At 38.1% G+C, this 22,700-nt stretch overlaps 1 protein-coding gene across 1 annotated transcript in view; it reads right to left on the bottom strand.

The window, feature by feature from the left end:
* ZNF385D (zinc finger protein 385D) overlaps nt 1-22,079 on the bottom strand; it is a 472,992-nt gene extending 450,913 nt beyond the window's left edge. Inside the window, exons 1-2 of the mRNA XM_080385045.1 lie at nt 22,006-22,079; nt 19,340-19,559 (exon numbers count right to left, since the gene is read on the bottom strand). The gene's annotated coding sequence lies outside the window, so the exon portion shown is untranslated. The remainder of the gene's footprint in view (nt 1-19,339; nt 19,560-22,005) is intronic.
* Between the last annotated feature and the right edge of the window lie 621 nt (nt 22,080-22,700).

Below are 22,700 nucleotides of genomic sequence, written 5' to 3'. Positions count from 1 at the left end.
CTTTTGGAATATTCCTAAAATGGGTAACCAACCTTGGCTTAAATAAGGCTATATGTTAATCTTTCTGTTGACAAGGCAGTCCCAGTGAGCCTCAACTCAGCTAACTTCACTCTTTTTCATTCTCTTCAAGCCTAAGTGTGTTTTTCAGCAAAGAGAAATTTCCTGTATGATACACTGGTAGAAACGAATAATGAATAGATTTAGAGGAATCTCTCTGATTTAAAATGTTTATAGGTTAATATAAGGCATATAGGTCATGAATGTGTTTTTAAATATATTCTACTGCACAGTGAAGTTGGTACAGGTGTTCTTCTGCAAAGATAATTTTGCAGTAGAATATTGAAGATCTATATAGGAGATGGCTTTGCTCAACAGAAAATCAGATTTTTATGGTTTTGGTAGCTTCCCACTTTTGACATATATGCTGTGTAGGTAGGTGAGCTGCAGCTGAGCTGAGCTGGCTTCAGATACACTAGCCAGCAGCAGTAAGGAATGTGAGACCCAGCCTAGCAGCACACAAAGCTGGATCAAGGCTGGAAGTGGTACAGCAAGTGCTGTGCAAACAGCTCTTATGCCAGCAAGTATGCTGGTAAAATGCTGCAGTGTACATCTTAAAAACATATATTATCTGTATGTCTTCTACATATCTATTCAAATCCACATCAACTCAAGGAGATCTGCATGAGGGTCCCATACTCAGAGTTGACATATCCTTACAGAACACAGAGATAATTTAATTTGTTCTCCCACTGCTTGTAAAATAAAAGTGAAAGCAGTCATATACATGCAGTACAAAACATAGGATCAGAGCAAAATGGGTTGCGTAGAGAGAGAAAAATTAAAATTATACCTGCTAACAGAGAACAATCTACGGGTACTGACTGTTTATTCAAAATAAGCAAACTAATCAAACTAAAGAAATGTAATAAGCAATTATTTTTTTTTTTTATGTGAAAATCCAAATCTAGTCTATCTTTACCCAGCAGATCTTCGCTTGCAAGTCAGATGTTTACTGTTCCCTGGGGTGTTTTTCCCCCCATAATTATCATATTGGACTAAATATTATATTCTTACAATGCTGAAGTATACCACTTAAGTACTTGATAATGCATACTATGTATCTTCAAATAGCATGGCAATGACAATTATTGCACTGAAAGTAAAGCATAAATGCTGAAATGCTACCTATTTCTATAAAGAATGCTCAGCTTGCAACTACATAAATGAATATATATCGAATTGCCATTACACAAAAATATACTGTTGGACATCACAGAGTTTGTGTGCACACATACACACGCACAGAAGAATAACAATTAGAAATGCTGACATTTTTCTTACATTCCAACATTTTAATACTTCTCCATTTGATGCATTCCAAAAAAAAGAAAAGCATAATTTCTAAGAATCTCAGTGAGAAGTTCTCCTATGGCTTTTGAAATGAAGTGTGATGCATACCCTTTAGGCTATATTTCCCTTTGAAAAGAAGTTCCGTTACACCAAAATTTTGACTTCTAATCAAACCTGAGATGGTTATATAAATTACACATTATTACAAGATAACTAGCTCCTAACATTTTTGTTTCAATATTTAAGACAGCAAACAAGATGTTCACCGTTGTTAACACCAATTTTGGCTACAGATTACTAATCTGCATTAGTTAAAATATTTCAAGGCAAATTTGAAAAGCAGCATTAAGCAGATGTTCTTTTTTTACTTTTTAATTTACAAAATCCTATTTTTGCTCTGATATAGGAAAAATGGGCCAGATTTTTTCTACTTTTGTTTCACTAAGACCAATGGAAATTACATCACAGCCAAATTGAGCTCAGATTGATCAAATTTGTAACACAACGTAACACCTATGCACACCTTAATGTGTACAACGAAAACTGATTCTTCCACTTCCATGCCAGATTATGGATCTGACCATGATGTATTCATAAAAAAAAAAAAAAAAAAAAGAAAAAAAAAAGAAAAAAAGAAACCACCAAAACACAACAACAACAACAGAAAGGCTATGAAACAGAACATCCACTGCAGGACTAGGTTTGGAATACATGACCTAATTTAAAGCAGAAATCCCATTGATTTCAGCCTCATGGCCCAAAGGCAAAAGGTCCAGCAGTGTTGCTAGTGAAGTCAGTGGCAAAACTACTGAGTGCAATGTGTGTTGGTTGGCTTTCATATCAGGCTTGCATCAGAAAGATGTTGAGTTAAATGTTGGTCCTCTCAGCATCAATAGGATTTTTGCCACTTGCCAAGTGAGCGCCAAGGTTGCTTGTCTTATATCAACAAAACTAACACCCAGTAATTATTGTCTCTCTCCTTGGGTAGATATTGCTGCCACTGATTGCCACTGACATTTTTCAGAATTCTTTTCTTACTCTTAAAAATTTTGCTACCTGTGAGTGTTACTACAACTTACTTTTTCTGCATCTATTTTTTTTTCTCTCTAAAAATTTTCTGGTCTCTTTTATAAAATGACTTCTTTTCTTAACCCCTCTCATTCCAAGCAGTGTGATTTTGGAGTCACACAGGGAGCACAGATAGGTTTGTAGTTCAGGGGATTTAAGAAACTGAATTACTTTGAGAAACTCTGTATTTCATTGTTCAGAGGATAAAACCAAATTAGGACTTTATTTGAATATGTCAAAGTGATGTGAGAATTCACTAATGCTTTTGATTAGTTAAGGAAGTAGTCTTTAGCTACTGTTACAAGCAATATTTATAATTCTTATCTCCTCTGTAGGTACTTTCTATCCATAGATATCAGTAGTCTGTTTCCTTAATATCTTGTTCGTTTCTACACCATATTATACACCACATTAAATTAGACCAAAGGTATTTTCTAAGCAGCCCTCAATAGATGTTAGAGAAGAATAAAGGTACAGTTGTAATATTGAGGTCACTCTCTGCTTCCCCAAAACCTATCGTAATTCCACTATTAAAGTGTATTGTATCATGAAATGACTTGGCATAGACTGACACATGGAGGTACATTCAGTAACGAGACAAGAAACCAAAACATTATATAGTCATGGGAGGATGATCAAAGCTTAACATTGGATGAATCATTAGTAACCTTGTAGCATGTTTATAATCTTTCTATTTTTTAAGAATCTGGGTGAAAAAAACCAGATTTTTATTATTTTCTTTTTTTAAAAAAGAGAAATCACATGAGGATTTCATGTTCCTGAAACCTGTTTTATCCTGTTAAAGTGACAGGTATGCTGTAAATTCTTCTCCGCTCATTAATATGTGTCCTTTGATCAATGAGTTAGGTTTGCCAGCTTATGGCATTTTAGCACATTACTCCATTTAATACAGCATTCTTTAAAGGGCAAAATGCCAGTAATAGCCATTTCCTTACATCTTCCTAGTTTCATGTTGACATTCTTTAGGAAGAATAGAAATCAAAAGTCTTAAGTTTTATAAGGATTTTAAAATCTTTTATTAAAGGTTACAATTCATATAGAGATTTCTGGTTTTCTGAAGACCAAAAACAAAGTCAGAAGGATAATATGATACCCTCTCAATTCTGACTACTAGGATGAGATTATAGTTTCCTGGCATAAGCAGCTTTTTATTGTAATTTCAATTTAACCATTTTAAATAGTGTGAAAACGGTATTTAAGCTGTAAGGGTGCGCTTTACCATCATGTCATCACTTCCCACCTTGGGTTACCTTTTAAACCAGCAGAGCACAGGACAGAATGCAATCTGGGTAGGACAGAGGAACTTGTGCAATGAAGGAGCAAGAACAAAAGAAAATTTTGAAGAACTTAGGATCCACCAGTATTAAAAACCTTCTTGCTTCACATCTAAGAAAAGAGAAAGTAGGAGGAGTCCCCAGAAAAGCCTTTCTAGATGGAGAAAAAGTGAATGTCAGCACACTAAGCCCAGCCGTCAGCCTGGCACTCCAAGCTCTCTGTTCTCTTCTCACCAAACCTTATATAAGTAACTCCTGTGCAGTCTATTTCTACAAGCATAAAGGAAACATTGCTACTTTAACTATCTGAAGTAATTTATGTTTCCTTGGCATATCAAGTAGGCAGAACTAAAAGCTTTGTTTACTTGGAGATTAACTCTTGCATTGCAAATTTATGATTCAATTGAACAGACATTTTATGTCCTACAGTTGATATTTTTCTGTAGAATAGTGCACGTATTAAAGGTTTAAGTTTTTTATTCATGTAAAAGTGGATTAAAATGTTTGCAGGTGAAGGATGTCTTTAAAGAGCTGTTGAGGCAGGAAAATGATCAAGTACTGGGTAATATATTTATACCTAGTGAACATTTTATATCAGTGTTTTAATACTTCTGCAAAGCAATAAAGCTGGAAATAGAATGAAGTAGTTCTTAAGTTGAGTAGACGTGAAAAAAGCAGTTGTATTCCAGATCCCAGAATAGGTCAATGAAACCTACACAATTTGAACACTTGTGCCCAGTCCTGAGTGAAAACTGACAGTTAAATTCATCCTTAATGTAAATGCTGAAATCACTGAAAGCATGCCTGCTTACATTAGGTTGGATTTTTTTTTTTTTTTTAGCTACTATGCCTTACAGTATTTATTATCAACTGCATGAAACAAATCATTTAAGAACATATGGCTAGGGAAAACATCACCCTTTGCTTTAATGTTTCTGGAGTTTGAGTTAAACTCTTTTTATAAACTGTTGAAGGAAGAAAATAGCTGAAGAGTAAAATCACGAGAACAGTTTGAGATATGAAAGCATTCTTACAAGGGACTTGTTTCTAAAGGCAGCCAGATTAGTATTAAAGAGAGCGGTCATAGAGGCAGCAAGTCAGGCATATACATACCAGTTACTGTCTGCCTGGGTAGCTCACAGTCCTCCCCTCACTGAATTAGTGAAGTTTTTCCTTTGATGACTATCTTTCAGTCTTTATGGCAAAGCTGCCCTTGCAAGGAGACATCTTCATTGTCTTCTTCATCCTTGCAGATGAAAAAGTTCACTTTCATGTAACGTGTTTGGTGTTGGGAAGGCGTTTGTAAACAATCTTGTTTTAAAAGGACAAGTAATGAACCTGAATGCCAACTTCTGTTAAAGCAGTTATTTGATAAGCTTGAAGTGAGATTCAGAGGGACAGAAGAAAGGACACAGTCACTGGAAGGACATAATTTAGTGCTTAAAAAGGAATTCAGAAGCAGATCACAGCTATAATTCAGACTAATGTTTCATTTCATTTTAGAAGAGAGTCATTAGAAAATGCTTTGAAGCATAAGAATGTCTGCCCATTGGGCTTCCTGACTGGTCTAGGAAGGGAAGATATCAAACGGTTTAATAGCAAGTTATGCAAAGATCCAGACTTTGAGATAAAAACAATGGACTATGCAGAAAATTATCATCATTTCTGGTGCCCTTGGGTTTTGCCCTGCAAGTGCTTAGTCACTTAAGAAAACAACAACTAATGTCTCCAAACCCCACTTACTCTCTAATTAGAGTATTACTACTTACATGAGTAAGCATTTGCAGGGTAAGTGCTTTTGAAAGCAGTCTGAGAGAGGCCAGCAAGTGAACGAGCACTGGAACGGAACGATCCATTTAGCTACCCGGGAAGCCCGGGTACACCTCAGTTGTGCCCTGTAGGCAGTAAATTACCTTTCTGTGAGCAAGCACAACTTGGAATCAGCAAAGGACCTTACACAAGAACTACATTTGCTTGTGCAATTACTGTAAACAAAAATAAATAAATAAATAAAGAGCAAGCCGCAAGTGTCTGACAGCACTTTGGGGATCAGAAGGTCTCAGGCAGTTAAACGTAAGTAAGATTGTGGATTCAACTGCTGTTTGGATTTGCGAGCTGCATAGAAGCCCCGGCATAAAGGCTAAGGCGTGCTCTATCAAGTGGCACCCCAAGAGAGGGAAGGCTGTTGCTTCTTTGCCTTTCAGTAAATTCACATCTGCCTCCAAGAGTCCTATGTCTTCATTGTGCTCAAAACTGATTTGAGTGGAAAGTAGCAGCAGCAGCAGAAAATACCCTCCTGGACGGGTCATCAAGAATATAAAGGCGGCTATTTAAAAATCCAGAATTTACTACCATATAGACAAATATGCCCTAAGAAACAGGAGGGTACCAGAAATAACAAAAGACTGTAAAGTTCCGGTGATATTAAATTTAATAGATGGCCGGCATGGCTGCATTTCTGAGATAGAGGAGATGTGGGCATCAACTCAGTTGCCTACATAAGTGTCTGGCACCATATGACGCCTCTGTTACCAAAGATCTGCACAGTGATGGCAAAGATGAGTTGAGACCAATGGGAGTCCACGCTCCCAGGACAAGCGGCTGGAGGATAGGGAACACCACAAAGCATATCAAATGGTACCAGATGTCTACATTTAGGAGACTGAATCAAGACATTTATAACATGAAGTTATTCCATAGCAGCTGCCAGACATACTAAATGCCCCTATCAAAGACAAGAATCACTGATCAAGCCCTGTGAATTGGAAAGATCAAGCATGAGGCTATCCATTCACAGCCTTGTTTAGATATAAACAGATAGGTACTGGCTACAGAAGTCGCATACTCAAATGAAGTGGACAAGGGCAGGTTTTTTCCTGTGCCCAAGGCAAACATGCTGATGGCTTGGTATACAGGTTGTGGATGTTAATTCTTTTTCAAAAGACACATAAAAGCTGTTGTGTTGGGTGTAGTAGCTTCCACTACACTTCAGCCAGCGCAAGCCAGCATCCATTCAGGACTTTGCATGGAAATGCAAAGCACTTTAATTCCATATGGATTTCAACCCAAAACCATGAAGTTTGGCATTTCACAGAACCACAGAATGGTTGAGGCTGGAAGGGACCTCTGGAGGTCGTCTTGCTCAAAACCCCTGCTCAAGCAGGGCCACCTAGAGCAGGTACCCCAGGACCCCGTCCAAATGGCTTTTTTGTTTCTCCAAGGATGGAGACTCCACAACCTCCCTGGACAACCTGTGCTAGTGCTCCACCACCCTCACAGTGAAAAAGTGTTTCCTGATGTTCAAAGGAACCTCCTGTGTTGCATTTTGTGCCCACTGCCTCTGGTCCAGTCAGTGGGCACTACTGAAAAGAGCCTGGCTCTGTCTTCCTTGCACTGTACATCAGGTATTTTGTACATTAAGATGATCCCCCTAATCCTTCTTTTCTCCAGACTGAACTGTCACAGCTGTCTCAGCCTTTCTTCATAGTAGAGAAGCTCCAGTCCCTTCATCATCTTAGTGATGCTTTGCTGGAATTTCTCCAGCAGCTCCATCTCTCTCTTGCACTGGGGAGCCCAGAACTAGACCCAGAATTGCAGATGCAGCTTCTCTAGTGCTAAGAAGAGGGTACCTCTGCTATACTTAAAGATACCCTAAAATATACACCTAGTACATAGAGGCTTTTTTCCCCCCACAATTTAAAGCTCTGTAGGTGGGAAATTTTCCAGTACTATATGTAAACTAACAGGAAAGAGAAGATTCTGTCATGTTATACAATTTCTGGCATGTAATTAAAAAAAAAGAACAAAACCAAAAAAAAAACCACAACCAACACACACCCCCTCACAAAAAAAAAAAAAACAACAACACCAAACCAAACAAAAACAAAAAAAAACCCACAACAAAAAACACTCAAAAAAAAGACAGACAAACAAAACAATATGAAAAAAGAAAGTTGCCTAGCGTTGATTTCTGCTAGGTCAAATGCATAGGCATTTTCTTATACAGAGCTGAAGCATCAAACAAAAAAAATCTCTGTACATTGGAGAAGAACGTCAACACTTACCTGCAGAGAAACCAACAGACATAGCACAAGCTAAATAAAGTTATAAAAGCCAGTTCATCTTAATTCATGCAGCAGCAAATTATTTTGTCACTATATTGTCATAATGAAGTAGTTCCTTCCTCCACATGGGCATGCTAGCTCCTTCATTTATTATCAGATCTGAGCATAAGTCCCCAAAGCATGAAGTAGTATGCCTTAGATAAACCCTCTCATATGATGTTAGCATATTAAAAAAAAAAATTAAACTCAAATTCATTTATATTTTCCTACTGAAGCCAGGGGAGAAGGATAGCCACATTAAGAGAGAGCTACTGAACTCATGATTATTCTAACAAATATACAAGAAAATTCTCAAAGCACACTGTACTGAGTACCCAAGTTTAGACACAAAATGAGGAGTTTCAGAAGCCAGATGCAGAAACAGTCCCATTTTGAAGATGCTTTTCTATATATTGGATACAGAAGTGACTTGTGAATTCAAGCAGGCGGTATGAGAAACCAAGTCTCATTTCTCCTTCAGAACACAGTTTTCCAGATTTTTTCTATTTTCCGGTTCTTCATGTTGCATTCTCTCCTTATCTCATGTACCTGAAGATGCCATCTTCTTCGGTGCTATTTGATCAATTTAGGATGTTTAATTCAATAATAGTTGCCTTTGTAATTTTCTGAATCTATTCTTGATGAAGCAGCATATGAGTCATGTTAAGTGGAAAGTCCTAGATGTGATCCCTATGGATTTTATCTCAATCCTCTCCTACTATGAAAAGCTCAGAGACAGAGCTGAAAAAAGATCATTATTTGCCTTCTGTGGAAAATATATGACATTTCAAACACCTGACCAGCTTTTATTGAGATTGATTCCTACTGAGGAAGCCTTTCACAAGTGCAATCAATATTCATCCTATGGCTTAGTAAGCATCTCTTAAAGTAACAGGTTGACTGGAAGAGCTTCAGCAAATTGCTGGCTCCTGCTCACCATCTAGGATACATAAAAAGGCTCACTTTGGCAGTACCAAGGGTTTGGGGACAAAGCCAGATGCCACATCTAACATGAAAGCCAGAGCTGTTGTACTCTACAGAGCTAAGGAGTTGTATAATGCCTCTCTTCTTAGTCCTTCAAAGCATGTCCATAACCCCCAAACCTGAAACACTGCAGGGGAAGAGTTCAGGTCCTGCCGCTGCCACCAGCACTGTATTCATGCCACGTAGCTTCTGCTGGAGCAGCACACGGGAAAGATGCAAGTTCCAACTTAGAATCGTAGAATCATTTAGGTTGGAAAAGACTAAGATCATCGAGTCCAACTGTTAATCTAGCACTGCCAAGTCCACCACTGAACTATGTCCCTAAGCGACACATCTACACGTCTTTTAAATACCTGCAGAGATGGTAACTCTACCACCTCCCTGGGCAGCCTGTTCCAGTGCGTGACAACCCTTCCAGTGAAGAATTTTTTCCTAATATCCAACCTAAACCTTCCCTGGTGCAACTTGAGGCCATTTCCACTTGTCCTATTGCTTGTTACTTGGGAGAAGAGACTGACACCCACCTTGCTACACCCTCCTTTCAGGTAGTTGTAGAGGGCGATAAGGACTCCCCTGAGCCACCTGTCCTCCAGGCTAAACAACTTTACTTCCCTCATCCACTCTTCATAAGACTTGTTCTCCAGACCCTTCACCAGATTCCCTGTCCTTCTCTGGACACACTCCAGCACCTCAATGTCTTTATTGTTGTGACAGGCCCAAAACTGAACACAAGATTCAAGATGCAACCTCACCAGTGCCGAGTACAGGGGGACAATCATTGCCCTTGCCCCGCTGGCCACACTGTTTCTGATACAAGCCAGGCTGCTGTCGGCCCAACGTGGCCACACTGCTGGCTCATGTCCACCTGGCTGTCAGCCAGCACCCCCAGGTCCTTTTCCACCAGGCACTTCCCATCCCCCCTTCCCCAGGCCTGTAGCGTTGCATGGGGTTGGTGTGATGGCCCTGGCCCATCAGTCTAGCCTGTACAGGTCCCTCTTCAGAGCCTTCCTGTGCTCCAGCAGATCAACACTCCCACCCAGCTTGGTCTCATCTGCAAACTTACTGAGGGTGCACTTGGTCCCCTTGTCCAGATCATTAATAGACATATTAAACAGGACTGGGTCCAATACTGGGCCCTGGGGAACACCGCTTGTGACTCCATTCACCACCACTCTTTGGGCTCGTCCAGCCAGCCAGCTTTTAACCCAGTGTAGAGTACACCCATCCAAACCATGAGCAGTGAGTTTCTTCAGGAGAATTCTGTGGGAAATGGTGTCAAAGGTTTTACTAAAGTCTAAGTAGACAACATCCACAGCCTTTCCCTCATACACTAAGCAGGACACCTTGTCATAGAAGCAGATCAGGTTGGTCAAACAGGACCTGCCTTTCATAAACACATGCTGGCTGGGCCTGATCACCAGATTGTCCTGTACATGCTGTGTGATGGCACTCAAGAAGATCTGCTCCACAACCTTCCCTGGCACTATGGTCATACTGACAGGCCTGTAGTTCCCCCGATCCTCTTTCTGGCCCTTCTTGTAGATGTGCAGCACATTTGCTAACCTCCAGTCAACCAGGACCTCCCCAGTGAGCCAGGACTGCTGATAAAGGATTGAAACTTTTTTGATAGGTAAAGCTTGATGCCACTGCAACTTTTGAAGTCCAGAGGGAGATGGGTATGCCATGAGCTGGTGTACTTCTTGAAAAGTTAAGCTCACTAAAATGAGACTGGGGAGAGGTAAGAGCAAAGAAAGACGCATGCTTATTTTCTTTGAGATAAAAAAACATAGCTGAGCTCAACTAAAAACATCCTTTTCTAATTCTGAGCTGGAAGCAAGACCACAAAATGCCTTTCATCAAAATTTCTTAACTCATTATTATTCTGCTCACATAGTTTTAAGTAAATAGCCACACTTGTTCAAAAAGTATGACTGCTTATCCACTCTATTAGGCAGAGTATCTTAATGAGCAGCTAGCAGACTGTCTGGTTTTAATAAAATGTGAACCAGGAGACTGGGAACCATTTTTTAACAAAATTCATGCACTTAACATGCAAAATCCTCTATGAGCTCAGAGAAGTCAAGGGATTCAAACTAGATCTGGATTTGTCCCTGTGCTCTCTATCATTTGCAGTGATAATTAACATATTTGCAAGGCTGGCTCCAATTCCCCAGCTGACATCAATTATGTCAATAGATTCCCAGGGATTAATTCTCTACAATAAATGGAAAAATTAAAAGATAGTTGCCAAAACACAAAGGTACTCACTGAATGGTTTTCAGGATATATTGTTCTCCAATATTGTATAACTAGCCTACTATTCTATGTCACCAGAGTTAACTTGCTGCTCAACTAATACAGATGTAAAAGAACCAAATCTCTATAAATACAGGAGATGCTACAGCTTCAGCAAAGAAAACGGATCTATTAAGAAGGCTTTTTTTCAGATGACTTTCAACAGGCCTTGGGGGCTGCTAAGTCTCGCAAAAATGAACATGTCAGGTTTCATTGAAAATCACTGCCTGGCTAAAATGGGATTTTGAAAGATGAGCCAACTGCTTTATTAATAACAACATCACAAGATTTTTTTGGTTTGTTTTATAGACACAAAGCTGTGTTCCACAGATCATGTTATAATGTGAACAAAGGTTTAAAAACAACTGGAGTTTTTTTTTTTTAAAGATCTTCCCCTTCCCTGTCATCATAAGCCTTATAAATATAAGACTTTTATAGCAAAGATTTCCCCTTCCTTCTGTTTTGGCTCCAGGGAACATCTACAGAAAATAAAACTAAATCTACAATATGAGGGAATCAAAACCGTAAAATGTGAGCAGCATTACTGGAGAGAATGCTGAAAGACGAAGCACAAATCTCACCAGGGGCAAGACGACAGGTACATTAACTTATCTGCAGACAGTTTTAAAACCCAGAAAGGCTCAGCACAGCATAGAGGCAGGCGGCAGAGGTCCATAGGCTAAAAGGTCACCATCTTAATGTACGTGACACCTGACAACCCTTACTCCAGTCCTACACTACAGTCCATCGGAGCCCACTGGGTCAGCGGCAGCGTACAGTTGACCGCAGGGAGGTCTGCACTGTTTCAATACAGCACATAGCATTTCTCATCATTTTTGAGATGTCTGTCCCAAACCCACTAGACACTGAGCAATCAGACCTGGTATAGCAAACCCTTTACCCACCATTCAAAGCAGCTGCTCCTCAGCTGGACCAAAACAGCTGTTTATGACTGTGCAGCAACACGGACAGCTTCAGACTGAGAGAAGGAGGAATGTATCTTACATTCAGTTGAGATGTCGTGGGGCAATTCACAGGCAGGTGTCACAGATGAAATACCAAATGGATGAGGGGTCAGGAAACTCAAAGTGAATGTGCCAATTCCTACATTTTGTTTTCTAAAACCAGTTGAATAATTATTCAAAATCCATGTGAACACGAGTATTAACTGTGGCAATTCACAGGACAGAGCAGGATAGTTTTGAGAAAAAGCACCACAGCTAACCTTGTCTCTCCTGTTGCTATTCAGATAAATTAGTTCTTATGACTGACTGCCATTCACAGCAGTTTTCTTCACTCATTCATGAAATCAATTCAAAGAAAAGACCTTTATTTTGCCTCTGTTTAAAATGTGTAAACCCCAGCAAAATAGTATTTCTAGCTACTGCTTTCTTAGAAGAATAACGGACTAGCAAAGAACTATGTTCTGTCTACTTTTCCCAATCACTTATTTTTCAATTTCTAAACCGTAAAAAATACTAACTACTTTATAAAACATTTCTCTCCAACTCACACTTACGTACCCATATATAGAATCACTGAATGGAAGTCAGTATTGAAGAAAATAATCTAACAGTAAAAGAGAAGGCTACAACTCAAGAAATACAGCAAAAAGCAAGGCAAGACAAGATCTACCACATTAGTCTGCTTTCCCATCATAGAAATAAGGTGTGCTCCTACAGCGACATTCATCCACCAGTCTGCCCTCCAGAATACAAATATTAGATAAAGTCTTTATTCTGTTTGTCCAAAACAGTCATGCCAATCTCTGGAGTACATGTAATGTTGCGAATAAGACACAGGGCAGTCATCACTCAGAACATTGTGTTTTATAAAAAGCATTGAGTTTTGGTTGTGAGGAAGGTACCATCCAAACTGATCCAATTGCACTCAGCTAAATTTTTAGAGTTTAGCAGAAGATAAATAATATCATCTTTAGAACACACTCCAGCAATGCATTACGGTAGCTTGGTTTTCACTTCAGGTAGTACTGGCTGCCACCAGTAGCACTGATGAATTTTAAGTCCAGCAGCATTTTGACTGATACCAACTTCAGCCTAGTAGAAACTGCATGGAGGTAAAATTGCTTTTAACTCTGATATGTGGTTTGCGGAGGTGAGGGGCTGCTTATTCTTGTTTGGAGGTTGCTGGTTTGTCAAAATTGCTTTACAAAGACAGAAAGATTCCTGTGAAGATTGTTTAGAGCTGAGATTTCAAACACCTCCTGTTTGCCCCTCATCATCCCTGCTCAGCTCCTTTGCAGCACGTCAGAGTGCCTTGGATTTGGATTTGGCAAAACTCAGTGCCTTCAGCTGGCTGCTTTCCAGATGGCATATCCTGCAGCTAAATCTCCTGCCTCTTTCATGGAAAAAAATCAAAATTTTAATGAAACAGAACCTCATGAAAATGCTCTGTGAAAACTTGCATTTCTGCTTACTGATACCATAAAATATTGTAAAATTAAAGATATTCAGCTTTTCAATTACTGTTATGTCTATGTTAGTTCAGGAGGTAAAACAAGCTAGGTGATAATTCACCATGAGTAAGCAACAGATGAAACTGAAGCCGGGATGAAGGTCCTTTTCTCTGCAACTCCCACTTTGTACAACGGTACTGAGACCTGACAACAAGCATCTTGGCAACACAGCCCACTCAAACCGGTTACAAACTTGGCTTCAGTCTCCTTTCACCATTCCGGTCTGAAGTGGATTTCTTCCTGTGCCTGAAAAACCTGCACCTATCCTGGACTTGTTCCTATCTCCCTAGCCTTGAGTCCTGGTATCTGCTCTTCTCTCACATCTCCCTGTTAATTCTTAGTTCCAGCTGCTTCCTCAGGCTGCTCTGTCCTTGGCTATGATTTTTCTACTGCATGATTGCCCTGCCCCTCTTCTTTCCCCCACAGACAAAAATAAGAAGGTTGCTTTGTCCACTGGCAGCAATTAATGTATCTCAAACCTCACACTATAATCTTAACTAACTTAGCAACTGATATCATAAACATTGTGTGGTCTAGTGGTTAAAGTCATAGACTACTGACATGGTCTGGCAACTACAGTCTGGGAATATTTCATGATGACACTTAACCAAGTTCATCAGCAAGCTCAGAAAATTGGAAAATCTTCCTTTAACTATCTCTAGTGGACTGATCCCCAAGGTGGAGACTGCTTTTGGAATCGCACACTTTCCAACAACTTACTGTTCCATTAACAGTGCCAGTACATTGCAGGGACTGACATTACTTATCAAAAAACCAGGTTTGTCCATAAAGGGATGATATATAAGGGGAGCAAAAAATCGTTTAGCTTCTTCATTTAAAAGGTTCCTGAAATACAGAAAAACAACCAACCAAATACGCAAAACAAGACACGGGTGTCTCTTCTTTGGCTAGTACATACCTAGTCTTGTTAATGACACCTGCGCTTCTAATGGCTCTCAGGGTTGGTTCCACTTGCTAATCCTTTTTTTTTTTTTTTTCCCCTTTATTTCCTGTGTGGCATTAATGTTACACTTTCTCATGATTTCAGAGAGAAGGGTAAGCCCCAAGATATTCTATTGGAAATAACCATTTTATTACGTTCCCCTGACACTAACAGGTAGTGCATATAGACTTCAAATGTCACTGCTATTGCTATTCTTATTTATTAGCAGTCTTCCATGACTAGTTAAAAAGGCAGGGAAAAACCTCCAACAAACAAGATAAATTTTTCATACATAATATTTTTCTATCACTTTATAATTTCAGTTGCAGCTGTACAACATACAACATGCTGAGCTGAAAGATTATGATATTCATCATCAGGTAATTGAAAAGAACTTATAGGTTATAGGAAAAATATTTTGAATGGTCATCAACGATGACAAGGAAAAAAGGTTTAACCAAATGTCATGAACTAAGCATTGTATTTATGTGAAGCAAGACTGCAACCATAGTTTTGGATTGGATGCAAATACCATCCTCAGACCAAACCCTTTCATTGTGCATGTGTCTGGCATTTTAACTGATGACACATTCCACTGAATTCTTTCCTACTTATCTTTCTTTAATACATCACTGAGAAAATCCGTCTTAGATGTTCAGAACACGCTACAGCCAAGACTGACGATTAAGCCATGACATAACATGTTTGGAGCTTCTGATGAAAGTCTGATACAAAACATGCTGCATTGCACTACGGTGGACATTGTACACAAGACCAATGAAAATTAAGTCAAGCTGACACTGTTCATAAGTACATCTGCCTATGAAAAAATGACAAATAATGGCTAGGAGGAAAGCCAGTTGATTTAACTTCTGTCTTCATGTTTTGATGGCTTGTCCTTCCTTCCCTTTGCTTCTGTATATGGAACTTTTTAAACCAGATCTCTGAGAATGCTTATTGCCTCTTGGGGCCTAAAAAGCATTTAAAAATGAGCTCTTTTTTTAATAGCAATACAGTTTGTTCACCTTCTTGGGAAAAATCAAAAGAAATGAGGCACAAGTAACAATCTACTCAAAGTAGACACGGGGTATAGAGAACAAGGACCAGTAAATAGGTTTTTCACCAAGAACTGAATTATTGAAGATCTATTTTGCAGTAAACCAACATAGAGTACTAGCATGTATGTGATAAAAATTAAACAAAAGGAATCTAATTAAAGGTAGGATAATTCCAAATAAAGAATAGTAACACCCAAACCGGAAACTAATTAAGTATTCTAGCATGAATGATTGGAATTAGGTTTGCTTTGTTTTTACCTTCAGGACAGATCTTTCTTCCTATTACATTCAAACACTCCTAAACAAATTTATCTCATCTTTTACTCTTTAAATTAAATTCATGCTGTTAATTAAAGTGATGGGGGGGGGGGGTGCTATCTGACAACCTACAGGCAAAAAGAACTGTATACACAGTAATTACAGCATCTGGTTACTTCAAAAAATATCAAGACAATGCAAGCAATCTGTTCCCAAGATGTTAATTAGTTCCCACATAAGAAAAATGACTCATGGTAGATATAAAGACATGTGATATGGCAGAGAGGGGAATGGATAGACACATCATCCAGCTGTGGAAATTATGAAACTAACTCAGACACTGCATCCTCTTTTGAAGAAGACCAATACAGCAAGCTGTGTCATGTGCATAAACTTATGAGCTTGAAATAGATAGCAATGATGTTATTTTAATTATAAAATAAAATACATTGAGAAAAAAAAAATAAACACCCCACAAAAACCAACAGCTGTATCCCATATTCATGTGAAGAAAGACCGCAGCTCCGGTGCTCAAAACATCCCATTGTATCAGTGAAGAAAAGTTGCAGTTGTGGCACACCAGATGCTCATCTAATCCAGACATGGTAAAGCTAAAGCCGATGTAGTATCAAAGATCAGCACACAACAATTGAGGACATTTTGTGGGAGCACAACAATCACCAACAAGTACCCAGCTAGACAATCTAAAAATTATAACGAAGGCTGATGCGATGGGATTGCCTCATACAAGTGTATTGTTTTGTGTAAATCCCGTGCCCTAAATAAACATGTTCAAGGAGACCTACAAATTGAGAATTTCACAGCGTTATAGCAACAAAGAGATTGTAAAAACCACAAACTTGGAGAGTACAAGGGTAGGTGATGGCAGACACCAGTGAGATTCTTTTTATCAGAGGACAAAAAAAAAAAAAAAAAAAAGCAGCTTATCTGAATTAATCACGTTCTTCAGTACTCCTTCTTGTCATAAAAATCTTTCAGACATTTGGGCATTTTCTGTGCAATGGTCATTTCACTTTTCTGCTTCAACATATCCTAAATGCTTTGCTTATTCTCACACATGCATCCTGTTACAGCTTTGAACACCTCCTCGTGAACTTTGGAATTAGTATCAGGAAGGTTTGATTATTCATTCAAACTTACCCACTTACAATAACGCTACTGCTGATGACAAACTATATAGAGGATTCTTCAGCAATACTTAAAAGATGTAAGAGGATGCGATGGGCTTGATTCTTAGCTGATGCATATTAATACAGCTGCATCAAATTCTGTGATTCTGCATAAAACTATGATTGAAAATTGTTACATTATGAATACCTGTGCAACAAGGATGAAGTTTAATAAGTGAACCCTGCAAGCATTATGCATCCTTAGTGGGAGAAAAAACTATGCTATCTCTGAAGTCGCTTGTAAGTCTCTGTAGCCAGGCAGGTTTTTGAAGAAATTAGATTAATAAGAGAGCGGGTCTCTTCTCCTAATTTCAAGGCCAAGTAAATGTAAAAAGTCTTAAGAATTTGAATTTTCAAAGGAGAAAGGATTTCTAATAATAGATTATGTTTTGGCAAAATTGATGGGAGAAAAGTATTTTGCTTCATCTGCCCCGAACTAAACAATTTATGAAAGATTTTTTTGACAAAAATCAATTTTTTGTTTTAAACTTCTATTTGGAACTGCCTCTGCTTGGCAGTTGCTAGCACTGGCATTTCTCCAGCTGTCAAATATCACTAAACCTGAAACTTTTGGCTGAGTTTTTGCTCCTTATATTTAATAAATGGCTTAAGAAGTAATCAAACTTGCACTGAATCTGGAAGAAGGCATTAGTTGCAAATAAAAAAAAACCCAAACACCAATGGTAAAGGGCTTTTTCTTTTTTTTTTTCTTTTTTTTTTTTTTTTTTTTTAAAAATCACATTATTGGTCTACTAGTGAAGAAGTAGAGTTTGATTAACAAATAAGAGTCCAGAATGGCTATGCCCCAGGACACAGCTGCCTAGCATGGACAAGTAGTACCTGTGGCACATCATCCTTTGGACTAGCACAGTCCAAGGACATCACCTTCTACAATTGCCTTTTTATTTGATCCCTTCTATACAATTATTTCATATACTGCATGACTTAGTCCTCAGGGACACCTGAGACATAATCAAGAAGTAAGGCATAAGTAATTTAAATTGCTGTAGCACTCACTGACTTTCCCAAGAGCTCATCAACCCCTCTCCCTGCAGCATGCCCAGACTTCTATGTAATACAGCTGCAGAAATCTGTGCATCCCAACATAATTGCTCATCCACCCACATAACTAAAAAAGTACATACATTGAAACAGAACATGGAGGCTGTATGAGAGTCATGGGATAGGAGGTGACTGCAGCTCCATGGTGGGCACGCTTTTTGTTATCTGACAGAGGAAGGCTGAAGATGTGTCTTCTCCTGAACGTCTCCTGTGTACCCTCCCTATGAGACATGGCATCTGTCTGCTTGGAAGGTCAGACACTCCTGCAGTACAGGATTCAAGTAGAAATTCGCAGATGGAGTGAAAGCAGGTAGGCATTATCTTCCACTTTCTTATTTTTTGCCAGCTAAATCCTACTCCTTGGTGTTAGGACTTTGGAGGTATTAGTATCTCATCTGCAGCAGATGCACGTTTGTTAATAACAACCCAGTATAATCTAAGTCAAACCATTGAAATCAATGGAGTTAAGGGTGGCTTTGTACCATTCGGTTTGCAAACAGAATCTAGTCCTTTAGGTTGCTTACTATACTATTTTTATACTGTGACCTATTTTAGTAGTTATCTTTGGAGAGGAAGATTTAAGTAAAGATCATGGTGAAAAAGAATGTGTCTCATTTACATACTTTACACACTATTTCATTTATTAAACAGTCATATATATGTGTGTGATTAATTGAATAAGTACTGTGAAAATGAATAGGAAGATTGTCTAAAAATACTTCAAGTTTATTCAGTTACAGCTGGAGCTTTCAGAAGGGGTTTGGTGATTTTCTGTTGTATTCATGTTCAAGCTTGCTTTAGCTACATGACTGCCTTCTAACTTAATCCCTTCTTTCCATTTTATTTTTAAGGTGAGAGGCTTCAGGTAACTTAGAATATGTATGATCATATGACACATTACAAAGAATTGTTCACACATATGTCAAGATATGTTGAACACACCATTTTAAAAAATAAAAATTTGAATCCATATAAAAAGGAGTACCTGCAGGTAGATTTAGTTCTTTATTTGTAAGTAAACTAAAAGCATTAAACAGAATTAAAAATAAAGATTTATAAAAGAAAAATGTTGATTTGACCACTGTGAACAAAGTGAAATAATATTAAATGCAAAAACACTGCAATATTCAACATAATCTGCGTAACCAAGAGGGAAATCAAGTGGGATTTCAGTTTGGTTGCTCTGAAAATGCAGATTGCCTTCACACTTTGTGCTATGTTACAGAAAAAAGAATAGCGTGCACATCTCAATCCTACCTTAAACAGGATCTATGAATAATCTCTGGACTCATCCATCCATGTCAGACTTAAATCTTGCAATGTCTTCCAAAATAGCCCAGGCCATACCAGCAAGGTCTCCAGGCCTGAATTTCACGTCAGTGCTTCAGTCTGGCTGCAATTCTCCCCACACAAGTCCTTCCACAAGCCTGTTAACAGCACTGCTTCTCAGCACCTGGTTCTGATCAAACTACCATTTCTGAAAGCAAATACAAATAAAGATGCTTTGGTGTTTTATGTCAACACGTATTCCATGTTCTTCCTCCCCACAACCTATGCTTCTATCTGATTTTGCCACCAGCCCTTTTGTGCCTCACATGCACACACCTCTGGCAGGCTCTTCCCTGTTGTCTGCCACACTCCTCTCCAGAAAAAAACCCACATATTAGCATATAAAAATCTTATTGATACTCAAATGCTCATTTTGCACATCACTGCATTCGTTTTCTTATTGAGATTAAAACATTTATCAGAATTTGTTAGAGCCAGCTGTATTTGACTGGGTTATGTTTAGAAGCAAGGAGTTTGATCCAGACATCATTCTTCATAGTACATCTGCTAGTACTTCTAAAAGGTTTTTAAATATATATGCTTTTCACATTTTAAACAGCATTTGCAGTTTATTCTTCCTTCTACCAGCATATATAATGGTCAAGGGATGTTTACAATATGCTTACTGGATCTAAAAAGCATCTAATGCTTCTTCATTCTCCAGCTTTGTAAAATGTTCTAAATCTTTTATAGAATATTCATGAGTTTGAAGGAGACCTCTGTTTTAAAATCTTTTACACAAAAATGCTAAAAGATCTTTTTAATCTGCCTTCTTTCCTTCTCATACTAAACTCATACTAAAAATTCTCTTTGTTCTTTGCTAAGTGGTTTCTGCATTACAATAAGGTATGTACAGTCAGAATTTATGTATTATTGGAAAATGATAGAATTAAGGTTTACAGAATATTGTTCGAGTTTCAGGATCTGATTATTTTTTAAAAGATTGGAAATAAAGATGGCCTGAAAAATATTATTTCAGTGTAAAAAAAAAGAAAATTTTAAAAATGCATATATTTCAATTCCAGAAGGGTTCCTTTATAAAATAAACAATTAAAAATAAATTTCTGTAAATGGGAAGAAAGGATTATCATCATATTATAAACACAATTTTACTTAATATTTATTCTGGTCCTTGCTGAAAAAGTAAATGCAATTCACAGTCAACAAATGTTCTTTCAGACTGCCCCCTGGTTGTTGGGGCTTTTTGCAGGGGGTGGATGGAGGGGGGATTCATATTTTATTTATTTATTTTTACCCACTGAATATGATTGATCGGACAGTTATAATCCAAACGTATTTATTTTTTTATAGCTTCTCTTGTTTTGTTGTTATTGAGAAAGCATTGTGAAAAAAAAATCTCAGTTCTCAAAATATTTGCGTTGTGTGTGTAGGTTTTTTGTTTTTTTTTTTACTATAGTTCTAGTTATGAAAAAAAAAAAAACCACCATAAGAGCCTCAATTCAGATTCAGTCTGATCCCTTTCTGTAATGACTACCCTCTAACATTGTTTAATTGCCCGTGAAGATGCAAACAGGCCTAAAATCCATAATAATTAGCTTAAGATAACTGGCTGAGGTTCAGGCAAATCATCCAATATCAGCATTTCTGGTTACTTTGCACAGTAAAAGAAGAAAATTAGGAGGGATAATCTCTGAATGTAGTGGAAAGGAAAAAAGAGTTTTGTTTACTGAAGATTTCTCTTACCAGCACACCTTCTAGCTTTTCCTGTATGCTGCAGGCAGTACACATAAGGACATACAAGCCATGTCCAGCATCTATGTGTTGAAATTCATATTTGCAGGCTAGCTATAAGCCAACATTGCAAGGAGAAAAAGAAACTACTGAGAAAGACACAAAGAACCAAATCCCTCCTGCCTCTCTGCTTGGTGCCAGTTAGAAAAGGTCTGTAGCCTGCAAGATGTCCCACACTTGTTTTTAGGACAACGAGCCACTTACATTTTGGTCTCTGTTTAATAGCAATCTTCAAGTGATACCAGTGCATTTAGCATCCTCAGTTGCTGCTACATTCCAGATGATAAACTAGCCAAAATAGGAGCACGCTACTGTTTATCCTTTCACCTGAACAGGCACTTCTCAGGGTTTAAAATTGCTGCTGTTTTCACGTTGCACCTAGAAATGACTATCAAACCAGTGACTTCGCTGCATGAAAATATGTCGTAGTGGAAGCATATACTATCTAGAAACTGAGAAACCACTCATGTTATATGCGGGGCTTGAATTGAATTGATAATTAGAAACTTATCTCACACTATGAAATAAAACAGTAATATAGGAAGAAAAAAGAAAGAAAAAACCAGCAAAAGCCTCAACAAACATCAGATAAAGTCTAGACAGTATGGACTATATTTCCGCACACCAGAAAAAGGTTGGACCTTTTTATACTGTTACATCCCCTCCAACCTGCCTCCAGCAAATGGACATAGGCATATCCAGATGAGATTGAGACATATACCCTGGCACTTGTGGTTTGTGCAGAAAGAACACAGAGTTAAAAATAAAGGGGTAGGGGATGAAACAAGAGATATATTCATTTCTCTCCTTAATGTCATTGTTGTGGACGACAGTAATATTACCTATATGGAGCTGTTCAGTTTCCTACCATTGTCTTTATTCCAGTCTTGAACATTCCAGTGAACATTCTGCTTGGCTGCAAAGAAAATAAAATAGATGGAAAGAGTAACATGAGCAGCAGGTCTTTTAAGAACATTTCTGGAATGTGGGTGTGTGCACGGGTGTTTATATTTCCACATATAGTTTTTTATTTCAACATTTCTTTCAAGTTGCTGAAAACATTTTTCCTTTTTTGGTGAAACTTTGGTCTTGTAAACACTGAGGTTAAAAAATGTATTAACCGCCTTATAATTGCGGAAAAAAAATAAATTCTCAGTAAGGGCTGGCAATCATGTTTAAAAACTTGTTAGATGCCTAGGACTGAGAGTCATTATCGAATGTCTGTCACATATTCTTCAATGAATTCAGAGAAATAATTATTTTTTTCTCAAGGTTTTCAAATTACTGCAGCCAAGTACATAGACCATAACATACTGTAACATTTTGGTTTAAACAACACAGTTGAAAAAGTAGCCATGGTCACAGTACCTATCTGCCACCTTCACAATAATATATAGAGGAAAGCATGTGGCTGGAGAATTATCTTTTAAAATAGTAACATCCTTATCTTCATTTATTTGGAACAGCACGGGAGAGACCTTCTGTACGTTTGGGTGAAGCGACCAACTTTTATTCCTTGTTTTAAATCAATGATTTT

Source organism: Falco punctatus (assembly GCF_963210335.1).
Source record: "Falco punctatus genome assembly, chromosome: 4".
Classification (NCBI taxonomy): Eukaryota; Metazoa; Chordata; class Aves; order Falconiformes; family Falconidae; genus Falco; species Falco punctatus.
Note: the sequence above shows the minus strand (reverse complement) of the source record. Positions and strands in the feature narration are given on the sequence as shown.